The sequence below is a fragment of the Panthera uncia genome, chromosome E1 (genome assembly GCF_023721935.1).
Source record: "Panthera uncia isolate 11264 chromosome E1, Puncia_PCG_1.0, whole genome shotgun sequence".
NCBI classification, from domain to species: domain Eukaryota; kingdom Metazoa; phylum Chordata; class Mammalia; order Carnivora; family Felidae; genus Panthera; species Panthera uncia.
Genome location: NC_064814.1, coordinates 9,422,187 through 9,430,329, shown reverse-complemented (window position 1 = coordinate 9,430,329; position 8,143 = coordinate 9,422,187).

Below are 8,143 nucleotides of genomic sequence, written 5' to 3'. Positions count from 1 at the left end.
GAGATCATGGCCTAAGTGGAAGTCAGACGCTCAACTGACTGAGCCACCCAGGCACCCCAATTAAATCATCTTTTATTCCTTCCTAGAGATTAGAGTAAAATGTTGCAAGTAAGGGAGAATATAAAATGAAAGAAAGTATTTATTCTACTGCCAGAACAATCTTCACAAGTAATTTGCACTTCTTCCTAAAGATTTCCTCCCAAAGAGTGGGACTTGAAGGAAAGTGGAAGCACACATGGGTAGAGCAACCCTGGAGAGAGGGAGGTTTTCGTTCAAGTAAATGGTTTCCAAGAGGCTCCAGGACTATTTCACTCTAACTGGCATCTACCACCACTCTTACTATTAAAATAGAAACTAATAGTGTCTCACGGGGCTGAAATCATGCTGGAGCCTTCCCGGACCTCCCATTTTCTTCTCTTTGGGTTTGATCATTTTATTTCTGCTAAAGATACACCCCCTCCCCCTGGAAAGGATGCTGGCTTAGTTTCTCTAAGCTCTTGACTTAACTCACCTCTGCAGCTGATGAAGGAAAGGAACACTAGAAAATATAGAAATTACCCATAAAAGTGGGATATAAATTGTGAGAAATTCTCAAGTGTTTGGCAAGAGGGACTCAGAGATTTAATAGGATTGAGGAAGAGTGAAATTTTTGGAGAAAGCATAAATTGTGATAACAAGATTTTACTATAGTTCAGTAGCAAAAGCACTTTCCTTCATTTCTGGAATGTCAGAAATTAACTATCTTTCTCTGATGGATGGTCCAACTATACTTCCGTTGGTGGCCGGAATTTTTTCTCCAGAGTTTAGCATTTGCATATTCATGCAGAAACAAAGTTCTTGCTTTTATCCTGGTTTCAATTTCTTCCTCTCATTTTAAGAATTCACCCAGGGGCACCTGGGCGGCTCACTCATTTGAGTGTCTGACTTCAGATCGGGTCATGATCTCGCATTTCGTGGGTCTGAGCCCCACATCAGGTTCTCTGCTGTCAGTGCTGAGCATGCTTCGGATCCTCTGTCCCCATCACTCTCTGCCTCTCCCTCGCTCTCTCTCTCTCTCTTTCAAAAATAAATAAACATTAAATTAAAAACAGAATTCACCCACAATTAAATTAGAAAGATTAAAAGTTGGCAGATACCAGAGTACAAAATAATACCTTGATTTTAGCCTTTTCTTCTCCCTCTCTCACTCTTTTTCCTATATACGCTTTGGAAAACCTAATCCATTTATTTATGAAAACACTGGTGATTCCAAGGTGCCAATATACCTATTAGATTATTTGGGGAGAAAAAAGGAAAATGGGGGGAAAGTAAAATTTTAAAATAAACAGTGCATATCTTTAGTATTTTACTAAATAGATGTTAAGTTTCATTCTCTTACAGAAAGAAATTTGGCATTGTGAAGTTTTCTTGAATTCCTTGAATTATCCCAGTCTCCACACCAGTTATTTTCAGCACGTTTACCAAAGAAGCATGGTTTAACTTAAAACATTTTTAAAAATTTATTTAAGTATGCTCCACACCTAATGTAGGGCTTGAACTCACAACCCTGAGATCAAGAACCGCAGGCTCTACCGACTGAGCAGGTCAGGTGCCCCTTAACTTAAAACATTTTTGGAGCCAATTTTCAATCTCATTATACACTTGAACGGACTTGACTGTTGCTATACAATGTTTTAAAAACATCATTGTATTATCCCGGATAATTGTGAGACTTTTATCTCATCCACCCCCAAAATTTGGAACATAAAGCAGTCTGATTCATTCTTTAGGTACAGTAGATAAATGAAAAGAAAGTGAAAAGAAAAAGCTTACCAATAAAAAGTAAACTGACAAGTTCTTCATTCAGTTATTAATAGATAAGAATAACATTGAAACTAAACTTGCAATTTCCTCAATTCAGCAGCCCAGTTTTTTGCCAAATACATCTGTCATCAGGAATGAAGTGTGATATCAGATGTTAAGGTGGGAGATTAACTTGCAAAAGCACGTATTATTATCACTGGTATTGATGTTTAAGTGACGATGCAGACATTCATAGTGCTACCGAAAAAGGAGCATTTGCAAAATGAATGGCCTAACCATAACCAGGAGACTGGCCACTGCTAACTTGAGAACAGTTATAACAACGTGAGCTGCTAACAGGTCAGATCATTTATCCCACATCTTTTTCTAAATTAGAAGATTGACCTGGTCTTCTAACTCTTTTTTACCTTTTAATAGTGATTCCCTCAGTCTCCTTTGACTTTCATTTGATGCTGAGTTTTACTTCTCCTAGAAGGCAAACCCAATGACACATCATTATATTTATCTTTACCATTGTTTCTAAACACACACACGACCCCATACTGACAAACTAAGGACACTTCTTTTCCTGGAAACTCATTCAAAGCTTTTATCTTGTGAGATAAATACACTGTACCTTAAGAGATCAGGGAACATCTATCTAACCTTAGCACTTTTTTTTTTTTTTTTTAAATAATTGTGTCTCATGCTCTTTGGACCCCTTAACTTCTTTATCATATTCACAAAGCAGGCAGTAAATTACTAAATTTGGGCAGCAGTTCAATCATTCAAGAAGTTCAGGTGGTTGCCTATCAGGCTGTTCTCCATAGCATGAACAATAGACACCTTATTTCACACTTTTCCCATCTTCTGACGACTTAGTTCTTGCTTCCAGTTCTTCTGTTATCACAAAGATTTTTATTGCCAGGATAATCATTCACCTCAAATGGAGATCAGAGCAAGCATGAGGTTTACAGGAAAAGATGCAACTGAAAGAACCATCTTATGTCAATAAAAAACAAACCTTAACCTCTTTGTGTGTTTGTCGCTCAAGAGTTAGCCTCTTTAAGTGAATAGTATCCAATTATACGATTACAGATTTCTTTGTCAGTAAGTATTGTGAAGGGTAAAAACATAAAACTGTTACGCTCTTTGGTTGCTGGACACCTTACTAGAGATGTCACTTCTTTCAATTCCACTAGCAGGTGGCAGTGAAACCTGTAAGAAATCAGGTTATGGACATATGTTTCTTCGTTGATTGAAACGTCGCTAAGATAGGAAAAATGACCTGAAAAACTATTGGATAGTCTTCTCTAGGTTAAAAAAAAAAAAAGTGCCGAAGTACTAAGGACACATTTGATTTTCATCAAGAAAGCAAATATAATTTCAGAAACTTCCTTAAGTAACCAGAGATGTAAAAAAAGGCTTAGTGTAGCCCTTGAAAGGCTTTCTTATAAATGTGTACAAAGCTGAAAAATATCAGTGTTATTTTTAAAGTATTATATTTATGATAAAATGTCTTTGATACCTAAATATTTAATATTTGCTAAATTTTATTTAATTTGTTATTTATTCATATTAATAAAATTAAAATTAAAAACATTCTAACTTGTTCAGAGTTTTGTCATTATGTAAGTCATTGAATGTAATTCCTTTAATTTTTTTTTAACATTTACTTATTATTGAGAGACAGAGAGAGACAGAGCATGAGCATGGGTGGGGCAGAGAGAGGGGGAGACACAGAATCCGAAGCAGGCTCCAGGCTCTGAGCTGTCAGCACAGAGCCCGATGCAGGGCTTGAACTCACAAACCACGAGATTATGGCCTGAGTTGAAGTCGGGCGCTTAACTGACTGAGCCACCCAGGCACCCCAAATGTAATTCCTTTAAATTATTTCTTGTGGAGGAACTGATTTTTATTTAAGCTGTTAATTATAGCTCTACCATGATCAAAACAAAACATCTTAATATAATGTTGCAATAAGCTATATATCTATGTATACTTATGCTTAATACTATAGTATATAAATTAATTGGTTAAATACTTTCATTTGCTACCAAAAACTCATAAATTGAACAATAGCCTATAAGTAGATCAGTATTCTACACTATTCTGCTATTTAATTCAGAGACCAAATTCCAAGCAATTGATATTCCAAATACTACAAGTATAGTTTAACATCAGTTTCAAAAAACAAAATATGTAATTAAGTATTGTGGATTGATTACTTGCAGTTTCCCATGACAACAAGATCTGTTTTTCTAAGAACAAAAAAGTTCTTAAGTATTTCTAGATGTATCTGCATGTTTGAGTTTATAATGGAAGTTGTGTCAATGGCTTTTTCTGTTTCCTCTTTTATATATGACTGGTCTTATTTTTGTTTAAAATAGATGGGAGCAAAACTAACTTAGAAGAGGCCATTCTAGGCTTAGCAAATATTTGGAGTGTGATAAGCTAAAGCATGTAATTCAAAGACAATTTTCCACTTCAGCTATGCTTAAGTACTTTTTATTAAGGGAAAATCCCTTTTTTTGAGTAATTTAACATTAAAATGGTACTTTTAAGGGATCTGAAGTCTGAATAATGCTAATTTTATTAATTTTTTGGATAATGCTAATTTTAAGCCTCTTAAAAGCAAACAAATTTTCTGAAGTTTAGTAAATTATGTCATGCCAAGTTTCAAATTCAAAAAGTTTGGACATGATTCTGTACACCCAGAATAATGAGTCTTAGGTGGCTTAAAACTTAGTAATATTTATTATTATTTTCCATTATTTAACTGTTTCCCAAAATATGTCCTCTTTCTCCTGAAATAAAATACATCACTTTCCCATACAAATTTCTATTTTTTATCAAGAAAGCAGGAATTAGTGTAATGCCACATTAACTATTTTCTAAGTAATCTACATTTAGATTTATTACTGCATTGATGTGGACCAAGTGTAATACCCACTTTATAGGACAGGATTGCCTATGACAGATTTATAAAATGTATACAAAACTTTATATTATATGGGCGCCTGGGTGGCTCAGTTAAACGTCTGACTCTTGATTTTGGCTCAGGTCATGATCTCACGGTTCATGGGTTTGAGCCCTGCATCGGGCGCTAGCACTGACAGCATGGAGCCTGCTTGGGATTCTCTCTCACCCTCTCTCTCTGTTCCTTCCCTGTGTATGCATGGGTGCTCTCTCTCTCAAAAATAAATAAACATTTTTTAAAAACCTTTATATTACAGAAGTAACTCTTTTCAGTGTTTTATTATGTATTAGGAGGCCAATATACAAATAGTTTAAATATGAAATTTAAAAAAGGTATTGAAATGATGCACCCAGTAAAATTCTATTATAAGCTGGCATTTTCTAGCATGGATAGAGGCACAAAGTCCTAAAATTTCTTCCAAAATATAATTACTTATTTTTTGAAACCTTAATATTTCACAAGCAATATGGACACTCTTTCTGTGCTTACACTGCACCCAATATCGGTGATATGTATCAGTGGGCTAGGACTGAAACTGGCTGATTGTTTTCACTGAGTTGTTTAGCCATTTCGACTATGCGTGAATACAGGCTAAAGAGCCTTGGCCTCATAAAAGACTTCAGAGTGAACCTGGCTAGAGACTAAAACTTGAAGATTCATACCACTATAATTAACTGTGTAACTTGGACCCCCTCCAAAATACTGACGCTTGTCTTACAGTAGAAAAAATTTTAGTGTGAGACACGAAGTTATGCCAAAGAGTCAGAGGAGTGTTTCAGTGGGAAATGTCATGTCAAGGCCTCCCCGGATAAGTGAAGATCAGCCTCATCCCTGTATGTATGCTTCCTACACTAGCTTATCTGTCAGATCACCTCCTTGTGTCACATACCACCATAGAGTATATTGCACCTGTTAGCATTCCCTAAACAGCTTAGGCGAATTATCACTGATACAAGTTTGGAGTGAATAAATATTGTCATTCTCTTCTCACAATGTAGCTGGTAGTGCCCAAAAAAGAAAAAAGAGAGAGGGTTTTCCAGTTGGCTTTCATTAGCAAATGTCATTTAGAGAGAGCAGGAAAGCAAACTGCTGGTGAACTATTAAGAGTTTGTTCCATAGGAATTCTGCTCTCAAAGGTGTGGTTTCCAAAGCTAATGCATCCCAGGATTGAAGAAGTTTAAAACGGAAAGGGAAGATTTTAAATGAAAATTTAATAATAAAATAAAAAATAAATTTGAAATAAAAAATTTACCACTAACAATTTTCTAGTCTAACCCTTTCATTTGTCAGAATAAACAAAAGCCCTGAGCGTTAAACGACTTCTCGAAGGTCACATAATTTGTTGCCAAGACAATGCTCCTGGAGTAGTGTATTTTTCTTGGCCGGAATCTTAAAATGCAAGTTTTCCATTTTTATTGGATCATATATTGTATTGCCTCAATTTTACTGCTTTTTTAAAACACGGAAATTGAACACAATATTATAAATAAAAACTATTAAGTTAATCTTTCTCCTTGTTTATTTTTAAGCCAGAAAGGAAAATCCAGTGTAGAACCATCATGATGGACTTTTCAAAGGAATGGGTACCGCAGATTTGGGGCCCAAGTCTACTCTGGGTTCCAAAATATATAGTTTCTTCAACCCTAACTGGACAAAGAAATATGTTGAAAGTCTTTTTTCCAGAAAAGGAACATTTGACAATATAAAAAAAACAAACAAACATTTATTTTGGAGCAAGAGAGAGATTTTTCCCACATAACAAGTAAGATGAGTTATAGCTACCCTATTTCAATAATTTATAATTCAGACAGTCTCAAAGAATAATGACTATATAACCATTTCTCTCTTTAAATGAGAAGCTGGGGCTCACGTGGTATGGAGTGGAAAAAATATGATAAATCTCAAAAATTCAAATGACGAGTTCCTTCTGGCTAAAGAGTGAGACAAGGGATACTACACCACCTCAGGCTGTGCAGTCTGCAAAGACAGTGATAAACTGAATACTTCAGACATGAGGGTAGACAATGTGCTCTTGAACTATCCCCCCAGTGTGTGAGAGGGAAAGGGAAGAACATACTTTAGCATAATACGCAGTTGCATCTACACCTAGAGAGAGGCTATCAAAATGGATATGTGCGCAGTTCTCCGTGGTAACTTTCATGAGTCTGCATTTCAGCTCTGTGTCCTCAACACCTTCTATCCACAGCTCAAACGCACACAGCATCTGCCAGCCTTGCCCACGAATTCCTGACGTCCCGGCTGAGTGCCCCTCTGCCTCTGGGCTCAAAAAGCCCCTTGCTCCACAGTGGTTAGCCATATCCGGAAGGTTCTGGAAGAGGTCTGCTGGGCAGCAGGACTGCTGCTAAGAGGTCTCTGGTTGGAGTGGAGACCAGGAGCTGTGGGAAACCCAGAAACAAGGCTGAGATGGGAACAGCAAAGATACCAGCAGCCCAGTACTGGCTACGGACTAAGAAACAAATTAGGAATTCCTCCCTCCTGGCCACCAAACGCCAGAGTTGGAAAAGAATGGACATCTCCCCCAGACCCCGCTCCCAAGTACATTTCATTAGCTGCTTCACCTTCCAGGGAAAACGAGTCACTAATTAATTAATGCAATTATGGAAGCATAATTGCAAACCGCTCTGCTGACATATAAAGATGTGTTTTACCTTTAATTACCAGGAGAAGAAAGGCAACTTGGACTAGGAACACCGAACTTGAAGAAAAAAACTAGGAAAATAATAGTCCCTCCCCCGCCAAGCACACCACTCCCAACCCATTCTATCTAAAAATCCTTTGTACTGCGGGGTTTATTTTTCATTTTAAAAATCGTTCGAATTAGGTCTCAAAGAAGTTGGCATTTCTTATTCTTTTCAGGGTGGTCTGAGAAATGCTCTATCAGTGCGTCTGAGGCAAGAAAAAAAAGAAAAAAAAAAAAAAAAAAGACTAACAAGATCTCTTTCAATTTGGTTTTTGAATCAATACCCGAAATAACGACCAGAAGCAAAAATCCACCGGTGCGTCAGCAAAGCAGGATGCTCGGCCAGTCAGCTCCATCCTTCCCCCCCGAGCTGTTCTGAGGGTTCCCCGCCGCAGCTAGAGCAGATAGATAATGTAGGACAGAATGACCAGGCCTATGATGGCAAAGAACATCAGGATGAAAATATCCAGCATGATGGAGTCCTCGGCCGAGGAGGCCTCTGGATTCCGGGCAAATGTGAGCTGTGAGCACGGAGGTCGCAGCCAGTGGAGAGAAATGGCTCCCTCTTCCCTCCGCTGCTCGGTCTTTTCCCTTCCCCCTCCCGGGGCCCCAGCCGAAGGGATGCGGCAGCTCCATCAGCAGCCTACTGCCCCCCTCCCCCCCCATCCCCTCTCCCCCCA